The following is a 19,012-nucleotide window of genomic DNA, read 5'->3' as shown; positions in this document are numbered from 1 at the left end:
GAAACAAGCGTTTCCGTTACCAACTGTCAGACGCCGCTGATGGTGGTATCGATCTGTGTTACCACATTCAAAGGAACTATCCAGGCATTCGCCTTACGCGATTTACGAAAATCACGGAAAACCTTGATGTGGATTGCCGGAGGGGGAGTTAATCCGCCGTCCTCTCGAATTCGAGTCCAGAGTCCTACCAGTACTGAACCTTGCTTTCGTTTTGGGAAATCCAGTATTAATCGCGTGTGGGTTCCCACTGATCTAATGTTCTAGATCACTGGTTCCTAACCAGTGGTCCACGGTACACAATTAAATTTCAGCCTTTTTATTCGTTTTAAATTATTATTTCCTTGTTACTCCTGTGGTGTAGCCAGTAGGCTAAGCGTGGATGGCCGGGGTGAGCACAAGTTGAAAGGTAACAAGCTCGTAAGATTATAAGAATTCAGAGGAGAGGCTGAGTCGTTTCTAGCGGAAAAAAAATTTAAGACTTACTAGAGGATTTTTCTGAGCTGACATCTCGGATGCATTAGGTTTATCTTATGGACACTTTTGCACATTTGAATAAGCCGAACTTGCAATTGTCAGGTTCGGGAAAGAGACGTTAAAAGGTGCAGCAAATATATTTGTATTTGAAGATAAACATTATGCCTTTAATTACAAACATCAAATATGGATACGTAAAACAGACGAAAATAATTTTTCTGCATTTCCAACATCAGAAGCGCTCACTGATGATAAAAGTTTGACACCATGATAGAAACGGTAAGAACGCATTTGAATGTGTATCTCTAGAGCAGCTTGGATGTAAAAGAGCAGTTTCATGGACTGAAATTCGAGAAATTGCCTTGCGCTATCTAATGGTTTTATCCTAAACTTCTTTATGTGAACAAGGAGTTCCTGCATTTCTGGTAATTAAAAACAAATCCATAGAAAGTAAGAGGTAAAAAGCTGTAGCTTTGAGTAATAATGTTTGCTCTGCGATTACGGAACTTGAACAGAAGATGCAAGCTCAAAAATCACATTGATACAAACCGAATCTAATTTTCTACTAAAATGTCATACTTTTTATTATAATACAGGGTGATTCAAAAAGAATACCACAACTTTAGGAATTTAAAACTCTGCAACGACAAAAGGCAGAGCTAAGCACTATCTGTCGGCGAATTAAGGGAGCTATAAAGTTTCATTTAGTTGTACATTTGTTCGCCATTTCAGCCAATAAAGTTTTTGGTCCCTTTTTCTTCGAAGGTGCTACTGTAACTGGACTACAGTATCTGGAGATGTTAGAGAATTGGCTGCTCCCTCAGCTCGAACAAGAAGCACAACAATTCATATTTCAGCAGGATGGAGCGCCACCACATTGGCACTTATCTGTCCGTAACTACCTGAACGTCAACTACCCGAGGCGATGGATCGGCCGCCAGGCAGCCCGTGACAGAGCACTTCATCACTGGCCTCCAAGAAGCCCTGATCTTACCCCCTGCGATTTTTTCTTATGGGGGTATGTTAAGGATATGGTGTTTCGGCCACCTCTCCCAGCCACCATTGATGATTTGAAACGAGAAATAACAGCAGCTATCCAAACTGTTACGCCTGATATGCTAAAGAGAGTGTGGAACGAGATGGAGTATCGGGTTGATATTGCTCGTGTGTCTGGAGGGGGCCATATTGAACATCTCTGAACTTGTTTTTGAGTGAAAAAAAACCTTTTTAAATACTCTTTGTAATTATGTATAACAGAAGGTTATATTATGTTTCTTTCATTAAATACACATTTTTAAAGTTGTGGTATTCTTTTTGAATCACCCTGTATTACCGTTAATGAATATTACTTTTGATTTCAACTAATATGTTAAAAGTTTTGATTAACGTTTATTTTTGGAATGATACAGTTTATTTTTCTTGAACGTTGTGGTCTCTGCTAACAAAAAACAAATAAAAGTGCTCCCTGGTCAAAAAGCGGATGCGAACCACTGACATAAATACAACTCGGCAACCTAAAATCCGGTGCTTTACAACACGCCTTCCATCGTCAACAAACTCAAGACTAAGACTATCAGTTCCTCGAAGATGCCAGTAACATGCTACAAAGGTACTGTGGATCCTGTAGGTTGACAATTATTGAACTGTATGAAAAAAAACGTAAATTAGTTACAAACTACGGTGTGCACACACTTTATTCAACATGCAAACGTCACTACCGGTATTCGGATGTAGGTTACGATATCTTCGATATGGCTGCCATCCTTGGCGATGATGTGGTGCAGACGAATAGCAAAATTCTGCATGACCCGCTGATGTGTTGGAATATCGATGCTGTCGATGACCTCCTGAATGGCTGTTTTCAGCTATGCAATGGTTTTTGTGTTATTGCTGTATACCTTGGCTTTGATATAGCCACACAAAAAGAAATCACATATGTTCAGATCCTGATAATATGGTGGCCAATCGAGGCCCATGCCAGTGGCCTCTGGGTATCCCAGAGCCTGAATACAATCTCCAGAGACCTCCTCCACACCGTCAGACACTCTCCTGCTTGGATGCGGTCGAGTTCCGTCTTGCATGAACCACACCTTGTCGAAATCGGTGACACTTTGGAGAATTGTGATGAAATCATCTTGCAAAACCTTCACGTACCGCTCTGTAGTCACCGTGTCATCAAGGAATATCGATCGATTTTTCCGTGATTGGACATTGCACACCACTCGGTCACCCGTTGAGGATGAAGAGACTTCTCGATCGCGAAATGCGGTTTCTCAGTCCCCCAAATGCTCCAATTTTGCTTATTTATGAACGCATGCAAATGAAAGTGGGTTCATCACTAAACCAAAACCATACATGTGAGTACTAATTCCCATCAAACCCCGCGGCCACCCGTGCGGTTTCAACGTCCTAATGCAAACTGTTCAGAAGTTATGACGATTTTATTTCATATGGTTCAATAATTGTCACCCTGTATATCTCCCGATAGGAAATCGTTGCTCGTAGATACGTCGAGTATTTCTTTCGTTGTCCCTCGCCTTACCATAACACATAATCTTGTCAGTTACTGCAAACTGCTCGTAAATCAGGATTTCAGCAACAACTGGTGAATCCCCTGCCGCCGTTGGATAAGCAGCTGCAGCAGCAAGTCGTATACTCCTCGCTCACTCATTTGTTACATAGTTTAATTCTTAATTTCTTTGCGTGTTTTTGGTACTTGCATTGTTTAATTCGTAAATTTCGGGCGTATTATAGTATTTGAGAGTTGTAGCATCGCGTTTTAGTACCTGAATAGTGTAAATTCGCGTAGTCTCCTTCCGCCGCCGAGCAGTGTCAGCAGTGCGCAAGTAACGGCATTACTGTATTTACTAGGCAATCTTGTATTTTAATAACCGTTTAAATTTTGTTGATTTGTTTGCGCTCTCTGTAGATTAGTTCAGACGTTCTTTGCAAAACAGTTTTTAGCATGGATAAGGACTGCAACTGCTGTGTTCGGATGCAGGCTGAGTTGGCATCCCTTCGCTCCCAGCTTCAGGCAGTGTTGGCTTCGGTCACACAGCTTGAGGCTGTTGCCAATGGGCATCACTGTGGGGGTCCGGATGGGGGTTTGTCGGGGACGGCCAGCTCGTCCCACGCATCCCCTGATCGGACTACGACTGTGGTTACCCGGGATACTGCCCGCATTGAGGCTGATCCCTCACCTGTGGTAGAGTGGGAGGTCGTCTCAAGGTGTGGCAGGGGGCGAAAGACATTCCGGATGGCTGAACGGAAGGCCTCTCCAGTTTGTCTGACGAACCGGTTTCAGGCTCTGTCTCAGGCTGATACTGATCTTCGGCCTGACATGGCTGCTTGTCCTGTTCCAGAGGTTGCCCCTTAGTCTGCAAGATCCGGGCGGTCGCAGAGGGTGGGCTTACTGGTAGTTGGGAGCTCCAACGTCAGGCGCGTAATGGGGCCCCATAGGGAAATGGCTGTAAGAGAGGGGAAGAAAACCAATGTGCACTCCGTGTGCATACCAGGTGGAGTCATTCCAGATGTGGAAAGAGTCCTCTAAGATGCCATGAAGAGCACAGGGTGCACCCATCTGCAGGTGGTCGCTCATGTCGGCACCAATGATGTGTGTCGCTATGGATCGGAGGAAATCCTCTCTGGCTTCCGAAGGCTATCTGATCTGGTGAAGACTGCCAGTCTCGCTAGCGGGATGAAAGCAGAGCTCACCATCTGCAGCATCGTCGACAGAACTGACTGCGGACCTTTGGTTCAGAGCCGAGTGGAGGGTCTGAATCAGAGGCTGAGACGGTTCTGCGACCGTGTGGGCTGCAGATTCCTCGACTTGCGCCATAGGGTGGTGGGGTTTCGGGTTCCGCTGGATAGGTCAGGAGTCCACTACACGCAACAAGCGGCTACACGGGTAGCAGGGGTTGTGTGGCGTGGGCTGGGCGGTTTTTTAGGTTAGGTGGCCTTGGGCAAGTACAGAAAGGGCAACAGCCTCAACGGGTGCGGGGCAAAGTCAGGACATGCGGGGACCAAGCAGCAATCGGTATTGTAATTGTCAACTGTCGAAGCTGCGTTGGTAAAGTACCAGAACTTCAAGCGCTGATAGAAAGCACCGAAGCTGAAATCGTTATAGGTACAGAAAGCTGGCTTAAGCCAGAGATAAATTCTGCCGAAATTTTTACAAAGGTACAGACGGTGTTTAGAAAGGATAGATTGCATGCAACCGGTGGTGGAGTGTTCGTCGCTGTTAGTAGTAGTTTATCCTGTAGTGAAGTAGAAGTGGATAGTTCCTGTGAATTATTATGGGTGGAGGTAACACTCAGCAACCGAGCTAGGTTAATAATTGGCTCCTTTTACCGACCTCCCGACTCAGCAGCATTAGTGGCAGAACAACTGAGAGAAAATTTGGAATACATTTCACATAAATTTTCTCAGCATGTTATAGTCTTAGGTGGAGATTTCAGTTTACCAGATATAGACTGGGACACTCAGATGTTTAGGACGGGTGGTAGGGACAGAGCATCGAGTGACATTATACTGAGTGCACTATCCGAAAATTACCTCGAGCAGTTAAACAGAGAACCGACTCGTGGAGATAACATCTTGGACCTACTGATAACAAACAGACCCGAACTTTTCGACTCTGTAAGTGTAGAACAGGGAATCAGTGATCATAAGGCCGTTGCAGCATCCCTGAATATGGAAGTTAATAGGAATATAAAAAAAGGGAGGAAGGTTTATCTGTTTAGCAAGAGTAATAGAAGGCAGATGTCAGACTACCTAACAGATCAAAACGAAAATTTCTGTTCCGACACTGACAATGTTGAGTGTTTATGGAAAAAGTTCAAGGCAATCCTAAAATGCGTTTTAGACAGGTACGTGCTGAGTAAACCTGTGAGGGACGGGAAAAACCCACCGTGGTACAACAACAAAGTTAGGAAACTACTGCGAAAGCAAAGAGAGCTTCACTCCAAGTTTAAACGCAGCCAAAACCTCTCAGACAAACAGAAGCTAAACGATGTCAAAGTTAGCGTAAGGAGGGCTATGCGTGAAGCGTTCAGTGAATTCGAAAGTAAAATTCTATGTACCGACTTGACAGAAAATCCTAGGAAGTTCTGGTCTTACGTTAAATCAGTAAGTGGCTCGAAACAGCATATCCAGACACTCCGGGATGATGATGGCATTGAAACAGAGGATGACACGCGTAAAGCTGAAATACTAAACACCTTTTTCCAAAGCTGTTTCACAGAGGAAGACCGCACTGCAATTCCTTCTCTAAATCCTCGCACAAACGAAAAAATGGCTGACATCGAAATAAGTGTCCAAGGAATAGAAGAGCAACTGGAATCACTCAATAGAGGAAAGTCCACTGGACCTGACGATATACCAATTCGATTCTACACAGAGTACGCGAAAGAACTTGCCCCCCTTCTAACAGCCGTGTACCGCAAGTCTGTAGAGGAACGGAGGGTTCCAAATGATTGGAAAAGAGCACAGGTAGTCCCAGTCTTCAAGAAGGAAAGTCCACTGGACCTGACGGGATACCAATTCGATTCTACACAGAGTACGCGAAAGAACTTGCCCCCCTTCTAACAGCCGTGTACCGCAAGTCTCTAGAGGAACGGAGGGTTCCAAATGATTGGAAAAGAGCACAGATAGTCCCAGTCTTCAAGAAAGGTCGTCGAGCAGATGCGCAAAACTATAGACCTATATCTCTGACGTCGATCTGTTGTAGAATTTTAGAACATGTTTTTTGCTCGAGTATCATGTCGTTTTTGGAAACCCAGAATCTACTATGTAGGAATCAACATGGATTCCGGAAACAGCGATCGTGTGAGACCCAACTCGCTTTATTTGTTCATGAGACCAAGAAAATATTAGATACAGGCTCCCAGGTAGATGCTATTTTTCTTGACTTCCGGAAGGCGTTCGATACAGTTCCGCACTGTCGCCTGATAAACAAAGTAGGAGCCTACGGAATATCAGACCAGCTGTGTGGCTGGATTGAAGAGTTTTTAGCAAACAGAACACAGCATGTTGTTATCAATGGAGAGACATCTACAGACGTTAAAGTAACATCTGGCGTGCAACAGGGGAGTGTTATGGGACCATTGCTTTTCACAATATATATAAATGACCTAGTAGATAGTGCTTAGAAAATGTAGTCCATCAACAAAGGAGGTGGCTTACAAAACACTCGTTCGACCTATACTTGAGTATTGCTCATCAGTGTGGGATCCGTACCAGATCGGTCTGACGGAGGAGATAGAGAAGATCCAGAGAAGAGCGGCGCGTTTCGTCACAGGGTTATTTGGTAACCGTGATAGCGTTACGGAGAAGTTTAATAAACTCAAGTGGCAGACTCTGCAAGAGAGGCGCTCTGCATCGCGGTGTAGCTTGCTCGCCAGGTTTCGAGAGGGTGCGTTTCTGGATGAGGTATCGAATATATTGCTTCCCCCTACTTATACCTCCCGAGGAGATCACGAATGTAAAATTAGAGAGATTAGAGCGCGCACGGAGGCTTTCAGACAGTCGTTCTTCCCGCGAACCGTACGCGACTGGAACAGGAAAGGGAGGTAATGACAGTGGCACGTAAAGTGCCCTCCGCCACACACAGTTGGGTGGCTTGCGGAGTATAAATGTAGATGTAGATGTAGATATGAGTGACGCTCATATGTCAGACGGAAGAGTAAGCAGACCGATTTTATGCAGTTGCCATGATTTTCACGGGCTTCTCCCGGCTACGACTTCCACAAAGAGTAACTGGTTTTTTTTCTAAAAATCAGTTTTTCATTTTTTGGAATCGGATTGTTAAGATCACATTTGAGATACTAAACTCTGATTCAAACACAGTGGAACAAGTATAATTTAAACTACCTTTAAGGCTCTTATCGTTCAGTAAATGTGCGTCCCCCAGCCTAATCTTCATTCCATTTTTAGTCGTCGTCTTACGGACTGAAATTTCAGGGCTCCATCACGCTTTCAACACGGAAAGTTTTATAACCAAAAGAGCTTATTTTGATCGTGGAGGAGAAAACTGTTCCGTTAACGAACTAGAATACTTAAATGGTTGTAGATCACCAAGTGTGGGCCAATTAAAATGAACTCGCATCTATTTGTCAGATTTTTGAGTCCTAATCTTATGTTTCGCATCTGTCTTAGCAACGCGCAGTAACTTAATAAGGCCGTAGTTTTGTAGCTGTAGTAAATTATGCACGACTATTAATATTTGTCCTTAGAAAGAACTAATTAATACTCTTCAAATTTTTCCATCTTTTACATTAAGGCTAAGACGCCCGCGATTGTATTTTCAACTCAGTCTAAAGTATTTTACTTCGTCAATCACTCTTTGATGAATTTTCTTGAACTATTCATTTCTTCACAATCTGTTAACGTATTTTCCACAAATAACCCATTATGTGTAGGAGAATCACAAGGCTGTGCACTTGAGATCTTGAAATATTTTTGTTTTCTGAGACAAAAATTTGATGATAACTTTGTTTTACTTAAATGATTGGAAACGATAGCGGCTGCTCTCAAGAAATAATTTTCAAAACTAGTACAATAAGTCTCTTAAGTAGGGACGGGGAAGAAGCGCGCGAGGCATCATCAATCACTTGATAAAACGCTTTCTCTCCGGCTCCATCTGTCAGAAGCTTCACCGGCTTTCAGCTCGCGAGGACCGTGAAAAGCGTTCATTGTTCTAACGAGCTTCTCATTTCTTCTTTTCAGGTGAAGCAAGGACTGTGAGTGCCAGGTTCCAGCAACGGTATGTACAATAATACGCGCACTGCTCTAGAAAAAATACCAAGGTAACAGTACCGTTATCGTCTACTCATATTCCACAGACAACTGCTAAATGCGTGGCATAGAGTCTTCTGCACTCTTACTAACCACTTCCTTACTCTTTCATTCTCCGTGAGCTCAAAGATTTGCTTCCACAGGCGACTTTGCGTTGATGATGTGACAAACTTGACCGCAGTGTTATTGTGAATGTTTGACAAATATTGATTCCCTGGTCAGACAAGTAGCTTTACGTTATAGGAGCACAGTCTTATCTTCTTCTCTTTAGAGTCTTCACGGGCGATCAGTTATCTTATATGACCTCTCAAGTACCGAAATGGTTAACACACTAAGCTCATGTTAGAAAGGAGTGGTACTCATTTCCTCACATACTGATTTACGTTCGTCGTGCAGTGTTGGGCCCTCTTGTGGAAATACGGCCTCCGCAATATTCTGATACTTTACTGTGTAATTTCCTATGCTCAGAAATCTACAGGACAGTCCTACGGTACAGCAGCTACTTGTAGTTCATCGACTGCACCAACTTCACATATGCGTCCATATCTAGTCTCATGTCAGTTATTTGACTGTTGCACCTGCTAGCATCACAGGATGGCCGTTGGCACCTTATAATAGCCTCATCGTAATAGGTACAAACATATCTCACACCATTCCACAGAAGTTCCCACATTCAGCGACCAATCTTGTATCATTCACTGGCTGTAATATTAATTACTAATAATTTTCATGGTTTCTCATTCGAATTTGCTTTGAGTCACAACAATATAAAAAAATTAATTTTAAAATTTTTCTCGAAAATTGACATTTATCATCATACTAAGCAACGAATACAAGAAGAAATTGGCGAAAATTAAACAATCCATTTTTTAAAAAACTGTGGTTTCACTTTGGAAGCACTGGGACTTCAGTTTTTAACCACCGATCATTTCATGAGATATATTTGAGAGCAATTCCTCATTTTTTCTAGACGCAGTCCCACATCTTGAAGCTTCCATGCACTCATAACGTCTAAAGCAAATTACAGTCCCAAATAACAAGCAAAACTGGACCTAAAATTTCATAAACGTATGTCAAAAGTAAGTACCGCTCTAGTGGTTTCATTTCTAAACCACTCATAACAGTAGTAGTACAAACTCACATTTACGTTACAATAACTTTACATATACTTACGTTCACTGTCAGTGATCTCCTCAGTACGATCACTATAAATAAAAAAACATACGTGTCTCCGCGCCGACTGTTGCTTTGAACGCTATAACTGACTGCTAAAATGCACTACATTCATAGAAGTACCTCGGTGTAGTACTAGATGTCTCCGTCTTTCAATAGCATCTTTGGTTTCATGCGAAATGTACTGGTACTTAAAAAAATAATAAAATCGCGGTTTCAGGTAGAAACCACTGGTACTCAAAGGATTAAGGCACATTCTTATACTGATCATAGAGGAATATAGGAAGATTAGAATTCAGTGAGTACAAATTGAAAATGGATAAGGAAGATAACAGAGTGCAGCCTTACACCTGTGTCCACTATAACACAGGATCTTGTCAGCTCAAGAGGGTCGCTTGCTTGCTGACCATCAAAGGTTCTACTGTCCCTTTTGAGAAAGGGTTAGTATTTCTGTTGAGGAATCACAGGATGCAGGACCGTGACGTCCGGACTTTGGGTGCGATCACCCACTAATATGGTCCCAACTGGGAGATAATAGGCGGAAAGCGGCTGAGAAACAGCGGTTGAAGGGCAGAGGAGGAAAGGTGCTACGGCAAGCGCCGTGGAAAGAAAAAAACCTGTACGAAAATCTGGACGGAAAGTCTGCTGGATTTATGATACCAGCAGTAAAAGTTTATGCGTGGGTATAAGGATATGTTAGTAGTGGGTAAGTTATCGTTGTTGCAGGATGTCGATGGTGTCTCTGCGCCAGCTTAAGGTTCTTCGTTCCTATAACACTCGGAGTTCCTCATAAGAGATGTCAATTTGATCATAAAATCGAACTCTCGATATATAATGTCGTGCGGGTTTTTTTACGTGTACGTGTGTTTGACTGCTCTGTCGTTGCTGGTTTGTGGGCTGTAAGAGCGCAGCTCGCGGTGTCTATTAGATATGCAATAATACAGGGATTCGCCGATATTGCGTTGTATGTGTACTTCGTATAAGCTTGCCATAGGTGGTGAAGTACCCATATGGTTATGCTTCGACTCGTGAAAGGGATTACTCGAACGTCTTGTGTGTGTGTGTGTGTGTGTGTGTGTGTGTTTTTTTGGTGCTTAGGGCGCTCAACCGCGAGTCCAACATCTTCAGCTCCTGTGCAGTCGACTGGCGAGTTTCTTTAATACTTCCACAAAACGGAATTCATTGTGCATGTCTATGGTGCGTGTGTATCGTGGAGCGTTGCTTATGTTTTGTAAAACCTCATTCTGCATGACCCGCAGGCGGCGCAACTGTATTTTGTCAGGAGCAGTCAAATGAAAGCGATACGAACTGTGTAACGACTATGTCGAGGATGTTGGTAACGGAAGCAGATGTCCTTATAAAAGTGTCCCCTATTAGAAATCAGAAAGGAACAGCGGGATCGTTGACCATTGTGCCACATCTCTGTTAGACGTGCTCCACGGGAGGTTAGCGAGTCGTGTCTTGCGTCTGACTTCACTATGGAGGCCGGGAAACAGAGACAGCGAGGTGTAGTGCGGTTTTTGACTGCGTAAAGAGTGTCTGCTGTGTATGGAGAACATAGTATGCAATGTGCGCGTGTATTTGTGTGGAATAAACGATTTCGAGACAAGGTCGGGTGTCAGTGAAGGACGGTGGTCGACCAGCACAGGCTCATCATGTCCTCACCCTTTCTGTCACTGCTGTGGTAGATGCTGCCGTCAGAAATAGCCGACGTCGAACGCTGGAAGACATTCACCTCACGTTGGACATCAGTCACGGTACCGCTCACACTTTCATAACAGAGCATTTGAAGTTCCGGAAAATATGTGCACAGTGCGTTCCCCACGACCTGACGGAGGAGCAGAAGGTGAACAGAATGTCGACATCACTGTAGCACCTAGAAAGGTATCACGATGAAGAGTATCGATTCGTGTTCCGCACTGACAAGAGAGATGAAACATGGTGTCATCATTTTGAACTGGAGAGCAAGCGTAAGAGCCAGCAATGGCAGCACATGGATTTACCCCAATCGAAAAAATGAAAAGCCGTGCACACAGTTCCGAGAAAGTCATGACGACCTTTCCTTTGGCTGCAGTGGCCAGCTGCTCACTGACTTTCTGGAACACGGCGCCACAATGAACGCACAGCGGTACACGGAAACGTCGCAAAAATTGACGGTCTCCATCAAGACCAAACGTCGCGGAATGTGTGCGGACGGTATCATTCTGTTGCAGGATAATGCCGGTCCACATGTTGCAAGGTTACTTGGACTAAGCTACAGAAGTTTCCCTGGGAAGCCCTTGCACATCTTCCATACAGTCCCAATCTCTCCTCATGTGATTTCCATATTTTTGGAGCCCTGAAGAAAGGCATTCGTGGCCATCAATTTGCTTCGGACGAAGAGGTGGACTCCTGGGTACAATCACGTTTCCGGAGGCAACAGCAAACATTTTCCCGTGTAGGAATTGACCGTCTTGTCTCACAGAGGGATAAATGTATTAACAGTTGCTGCGATTACTTTTGAAGTATTACACAGTTTACTTACTTTATTTCCACATGTCTCGTTTTCATTTGACTGCCCCTTACAGTTGCGTAGCTCCAGACCAGAGCTGCGTATGTCATCAGCGGCCTAATAAAAGTCATGGACCTTACTCCTTCCTATTTAATACACTTTGCCTATTAAGCATTGCGTTTGAGCCTCAGGTGTGCTCTGTTGGCGACATATGTGGTTCCCCAAGTTAGGCCCTGGTCTAGCTAGACTCTTAGTATCTGACTTCCTCACGGAATCGTATTCGACGTGTGTGTAGCGTGAGTTTTCCTCGGTATTGATGCAAATGCAGTTGCCTAGCTCTAGGTGTGAACAGAACCGCCTCGAACTTATCGATGTACACTCTAACACACCATTTCTCCAGCCGAGGATTGACACCTCACACAGCTCCCTAGTAGTGAATTAATATTGGACGGGTTCCAATGCGGCGCCCGGATTAATGCGTCATCAGATGGTAGATGTTACCATTGTGTTATATGACTTTGGGATACCGCTAAAATAGAGGTTGAACAACCAAGGCCCCAAGATCATACCTTTGGTTACTCCGGGTCGGGTCGGTGGAGGAAGTCAGCAACGCTGAGTTTGCGGATGAGGCCATTGTGCGAAAGATGGTCGGAGGTCTTTTCGATGTCCAAGAACACAGCCCCCGTTGCCTTGTCCAACTTTTAGCCATTATTATAAGTTGAGTTACCAAGAGGAGTTGTTGTGTTGTCATGTGGTGATTCCTGAAACCAAAATTCTTTGACCTCAGGGTGTTTTTGTTGGAGTGCCTGGTGAGTCGACTTAGAATCACTTTCACAACAATTTTACTGTACGAGCTCACCAAGCTGATGGGTCAGTAATTTTGTGAGAGGAAGTGGTCTTTACGTGTCTTCTTGAATATCAGTACCTGATTTGGCTTCCAAAAGGCAGGGAACGTTTGATATTGGAGGATGGCATGTGTGATGTGTGTTAGGTATTCTGTAGCTTTACCTGTGAACTCCTTGAGAACATGATTTTCAATGGCATCTGGACCAGGTGTCCACAGCTGCGGTGTACTTCATAGCCCATGTGATCTCACGCGCACGAGCACTTCTGATTTCGTCGCTCGCTGGCTGGGCTACAAATTGTGCGACCTCTTGGTTGTTTCAAGTGTGAATACTGTGTCTGAGGGATCCAGATGTAACGTGAAAGACGTTGCTAGTACTCTGGGCATTAGTTACGTCGTTTCCTCAGCGACGTAGGTATGTCCAGCAAGACCATCAGATCCTTGTAATGTGGGTGCGTAGTTTCACTCCTTGGTGACGTTTCGAGAGAGGTTCCACACTCCTATGCGTGTAGTATGCAGCTCAGAGAATTTAATGATCCCACTGTGGGTTTCTGAAGTTTTGTATTTTCTCCTTCATGATTCTCTGGGTTCTTCTGGTGCGCAGGTTATGGAGTGGGGACCTTCACTGCTGCAGTTATTTACTGAGTCGGTTTCACGTGGTGTTAAAACCCAGGACTATCTGTGTAAGGATTTTTGAGTGCTGGCGTGGCTTGATATTGGAATACCGTCAGCCAGTGAGCTGTAGACGGCACTGGTAAGCGTCTTAACAGCTTCATCAGTTTGTGGTGTGTGAGTAACTTCGTCGTGAGTCTCTGGGGTTCTCTTGTCAAACGTCTCCTTGAACATATTCCATTTCGAGGGCCTGTAGTCCATTATCCAGCTTGGTTCTATTTTCTTCTGTGTCGCTTCTGTGTACAGTATATCAGGTAGGTTGTAGGAGGCCGACTCCTTTTCAACCGCAACGTTGTAGTTGTGATGCCCTTTACGAGGGCTATGCCTATCAGTTCTGATTTTTATCTCGTAGTGTTGGGCACAAGTGAGAGTAAACCGGTTGTAATATGGCGTAGGTTCGGCCTAGAGAGTGACACACTTTTTGCCGTTGTGGTTCCGTATTCGCTAGTCCCAGTCGAGGTGTTTTACGTTGAGATTTCCAACGACGACGACGCGGTAGAATGTTGAGTTACGTGCTGATATCGAGTGTTTGTATGGCTCTTGGCGAGTTCTCTACTAATACCAGTCCGGTGATGGCTCCATTGAACTTGGCTCTGAAAGCTGTCAGGTGTAGCTTCTCGAGATCAGGGAGGTCGATGTTATTTTGCTCAGCATCTTTGTGTATGATAATTACTGTTTCGCTTCCAACACTGTCGCCTGGTCGGTCAGTACGATAGACACAATAACCTGAGATGTTGTTTGTGAGATTTGAATAGTGACTCGTTTACAAGCGCGATTAGGATACCGTTCCACACTATGATCTCAACTAAACCGATTTCAGTTCACAACTAGTCAAGTTGACCGTGATTCTCAACAGTGCACACTCATCTACATTCTACTGTCGAAGATGTCGTCCTCCTCAGGTGGTAGTTTTTGGAACTGGCCTTGAATTTACTATAGGATGTGGTAGTGGTAACATCCACAATTGAAATAGTTGTTGGAATGGCACTGCATTTTTATTCAAGTCTACAGTGACTTGGTGTAAGATAGTGCTCACATACAAATGAAATGTCAAAATTAAAATAATACAAAACTGTTCAGTGATGTTGCCATTAACTTGAGACAGATTACGAGCAACTACGATTGTTGACACTGTTATGCTTCATTATATGTTCGGACGCTATATTCGGCCGAGTGACTGGAGCGTTGCCCTCTCTGGATTTATTTGTACCTGAGACTGCTGTGGGACAGTTGTTAGCAGGCAGCCGCTCAACGGTTCTTGACGGTGCACTCTCCTCTGTGAGGGTGAGAGCAGTGGTGAATGCAGTTTCGGTCGGAAGGCTGTCTCAGCTCAGGGGCCGCGCGCCTGGTTTGCTAATTTTGAATTTCATTTATTCCTCATTTCACCTGTTGTCTTACATTTTATAACAGGTCGTTCATTTTACACCTTTTCATGTAGATTACGAAACATATTCCATATTACAAGCAACAATTATTGTTTTCGGCAATTACTATGGAAGTAATGATAACTTAAAAGTGCACTAGAAACTGAAAGAAAAGAACACACAAAAAATATTCAGATTTTAAGATGATATTGTGACAGATGATAGGAAAGACTTGGATAGAAAGAGAGAGAGAAATGTTACCCTGTCTGAGGCAGCCTGGTCTGAAAGGCGCGGAACTACTTCGAGCCTTGCAGTCCCGGTTTACTACAGTTTAATTAAGGGATTAATATTTCTAAACACTATTTACAAAAACGCTATGACTATTATGTACATTGTGGAAAGTGCAGTGGTGAGTAAGAGTAAAGTATGTTATTTCTTGGGGTTATTAAGTAACCTTCAGTTCCTGTATTATATATCTTGAATTTTACGTGTTATTTTGCTTATATACTAAGTGTTCAGTTACATGTGTTACATCCAACAGCGGTATAATGACCGCGGAATGGATATGCCTGCTGTTCATACTTAAGCTGGAACAGATTTACAAGGTTGATTGCACTACACTGTTTATTCTAATACAGTTTAATTATTCTAGATGTTGTGTGAGGCTGTCTGCTGTACGTGTTGGTGAAAGTGTTCGCTGTTTGAGTGAGTGTGTTTTTCGGTATTGCTGCATGTGTGGTGTACGAGTTGGAACTGTCGTCGTACGTGCTTCGTGTGTGTTTCAGTGTTCTGTTATACGGCCGTGTCTGCCTGTACTCGTCATGTAATGCCCTTCAGACATCATCACCTATTTTATTTATTGTCTCCCACTCGTCTTTGTCTCACTGTCGTACTGCGTTGGTGACTGGTGTGCTGCTCTGTATCGGTGACAGTGAAAAAGTATGTGTTCTGGGGATTCATGTTCCCCACATGTACAAGTAGCACACTGGCTGCGTACGGCCTACGCGGTGTAAGTGCATAGGTCAGGGTGGTAACCTATCAGAAAGTTAGCCATACCCCGGCTAGGACTGATATGGCTCAGTGTCAGATGTTTCCTGATGTCCGGGAGGAAATGATATACCCTACGGCCCTTATCGCTTGACTCCCATTCCTTTTGCGAGGTATCCACCCGCCATTTAACGAGCTGGCGCTTCTCGGTGGTGGCCTGTCTGGTAATCTCAATTACCTTTTCCTGTTTCCCCCTCCTCAGCCAGTACTTTGCAGCCCGAAATCGAATGTTCATGTCGATAGGACAGATTCCAAGCCCCACTCAGAGTGATTCCACTAACGTGGTGTTGACAGTTCCTGACAGCCTTACCAGGGCACTTCTCTGCGCTCGCCAGACGCACTCGGTGGACCCATGCACTGTCTGCAAAACGGACCACAGACTCAAAGAGCGCACAACGGTAAGTTCTCAGTGTGTGTAATGGTACCCTGAAGTGTGTTATGTTGAGGCTGGCCAGCTTGTGGATGATCTTGGCAGCCGCATCAGTCCTAGTTCTGATGTGTTCGTCAAAGGACAGTCGTTCGTCGAGTTGCACACAGAGATATCTTGTTTTCCGTTGTCTGTGTATGCTAATGTCGTGTAGTTTTATGGTCGAATTACTTTTTAGTGCTTGTATGCTAAACGACGAAGATGTATATTTTTTGTGAATGTTAAAATTGCGAATAATAAGTGATTCTCTACACATGTAGCAATTCATTGCAGTCCGAATGGATCCGAAGCATTGTACAGTCCTTCTAAATTCCTGGACCTCTGGTAATATTTACGCTTTCGATTTCCGTCTGCGGACGCAAATATTTCGGTCCTTCCGAGCGGGATTGTGATGGATTCGGAGAAGTAACGTGCAGCGGCAGCCATCCATCGGCGGAACGGCAGCGACGAGTTCCAGCGAAGCAGCACGGAGACGCAGCCAGCATCGACACGACGCATCAATAAGCTAAATACCCGGTCTTGATAGCTGTTACCTGCCAACGCCAGCTCTCCATGATGGACGAACTTTTAAGAAAGAAACTTTTTTACTCTAAGCTCGGTGGCGAAAGCAATCCCCACGCGGTTGTTACTGTTTGGAAACGAATTCGATATAGTAGGCAAATCGAACTCTTACGATATTACTGCCAGACTAGAACTGTTGCCAAAATTTACCGAGAAGTATGAAGTCGTGCAGTCACAGCTGGAATTTTTCGAAGACTTAGACACACACGTGCTGAATACTGAGAAACCTTCGAAAATACGGTGTTCGTGGTTTCTAAAAAAACGAGAGCAATTCAGATGAATCACGTCAACGCAGGTGACAAGGTTTTTCTCAGATGTTAGGTTTGCCTTGAGTGAGTGAAACGTTGCACATTAGAAAACTTTCGTCATTTAGCTGTGATGTAAGACAATTGATGCATTTTTACGATACTGTGTAAATCTCGGCATGAGGAATTAAAGGACATTGCTAAGTATCATCTACATCTACATACATACTCCGAAGCCACCGTATTTTTTGTGATGGAGGGTACCCTAGCCCACTAATAGCCATTTCCTTTCCTGTTCCACTCGCAAATAAATTGAGGGAAAAACGATTATCTATATGCCTCTGTACGAGCCCTAATCTCTGTAATCTTATCTTCATGGTCTTTGCGCAAAATGTACGAATGGTTCAAATGGCTCTGAGCACTATAGGACTCAACTGCTGAGGTCATTAGTCCCCTAGAACTTAGAACTAGTTAAACCTAACTAACCTAAGGACATCACAAACATCCATGCCCGAGGCAGGATTCGAACCTGCGACCGTAGCGGTCTTGCGGTTCCAGACTGCAGCGCCTTTAACCGCACGGCCACTTCGGCCGGCCGCAAAATGTACGTTGGCGGAAGCAGAATCGTGCTGCAGTCAATATCAAAAGTCGGTTCTCTAAATTTTCTCAATACTGCTCCTCAAAAAGAAAGTCACCATCCCTCAAGTGATTCCCATTGCAGTTCCCGAAGCATCTCCGTAATATCTGCGTGTCGTTTGAACCTACCGGTTACAAATCTAGCAGCCCGCTTCTGAATTGCATCGATCCTTAGCTAAGTTCATTAACTGGTAAAGCTCGCAATGTAATTTCTCATCTTCCGGTGAATAATACTAACTTTATGGTAGCTTTTGATTTTGTCTGTAACAGATACAACAATCGTTGATGGATTGTAATCGTCACATTTAAAGGAACTATTAACGCTACCGTCAATGACAAAGGCATGTGCAAGTGAACTTCGTGCACTACTGATTGAGTCTTCAAGCAATGTGCATGCGTTAATGGCATTGCAGCCAGATGTCTCCTTGCAAGACATAATTACATCACAGCTCATTATAGAAAGAGTTGAACAGTGTATAAGACAGAGTCTGAAGCCAGTTTGAGTTCGAACAGTTTCCCAACATTCAAAGAACCTTGTGTCTTTCTCGAAAACCATTGCAAATAATTAGAAATCGTCACGATGCATCTGGTAATAAACAATAAAAAGCCTCCAACGGCAAGCAGTTTGAGTAGTCGAGAGAGGTTTACACCGCTCCTAGTGCTGCATGTGTCATTTGCAACGACACTCACGCACAGCGCAAGTGAAGAAAATTCATGCAAGCTGCATGTATCGAACGCATGCACAACAACGTTTGGTGTGATCACAAGTCTTCCAACTGCAAATTCATTAGCTTACAACTTTTGGAAAACAACCCACACGTTGCTACACGTGGAATTAGAGCGCTAACAAGAAGAACAAGAAAGGATTGTCCAAGTGACTTGCAATAGGAGCACAACGACGAACATCAACAGGTAGATGGAGTTATTGTTCACCGGGTGTTGATTGTTTACCTTTCCCGAAGATAACTGACTGTTTGTCAGAACAGGTAATTGAGCCGAGTACATGGGATTTGCTGAATGTACATCTCGCTGATCTAGATTTTTGGTCACCTGGTAAGATCAAAGTGTTGCTAGAAGCAGTAGTTTCTTCGTACACTCAGAGGTCAAAGGCTATCTCCAGAGGAGCTGATCATCCAGTGCTTCAGGAGGCATAACTAGGATGGATCATATCAGATCGGTATCAACGGCAGAGCACACCAGTTCGACACGGCGGCCTGTCGTCTTTTGCTTTGTAGAAACAGATACTGTCGTTGAAAAACGTTGTAATCTGGGAAATAGAAGAAT

At 44.0% G+C, this 19,012-nt stretch overlaps 1 protein-coding gene across 5 annotated transcripts in view; it reads left to right on the top strand.

The window, feature by feature from the left end:
* LOC126470158 (protein O-linked-mannose beta-1,2-N-acetylglucosaminyltransferase 1-like) overlaps positions 1 to 19,012 on the top strand; it is a 2,280,325-nt gene that overhangs the window by 1,422,683 nt on the left and 838,630 nt on the right. For all 5 annotated transcript variants that reach the window (XM_050097778.1, XM_050097779.1, XM_050097777.1 and 2 more), the window contains one exon: positions 8,200 to 8,236. The gene's annotated coding sequence lies outside the window, so the exon portion shown is untranslated. The remainder of the gene's footprint in view (positions 1 to 8,199; positions 8,237 to 19,012) is intronic.

The sequence above is a fragment of the Schistocerca serialis genome, chromosome 3 (genome assembly GCF_023864345.2).
Source record: "Schistocerca serialis cubense isolate TAMUIC-IGC-003099 chromosome 3, iqSchSeri2.2, whole genome shotgun sequence".
Taxonomy (NCBI): domain Eukaryota; kingdom Metazoa; phylum Arthropoda; class Insecta; order Orthoptera; family Acrididae; genus Schistocerca; species Schistocerca serialis.
This window is presented reverse-complemented; position numbering and strand designations above follow the sequence as displayed.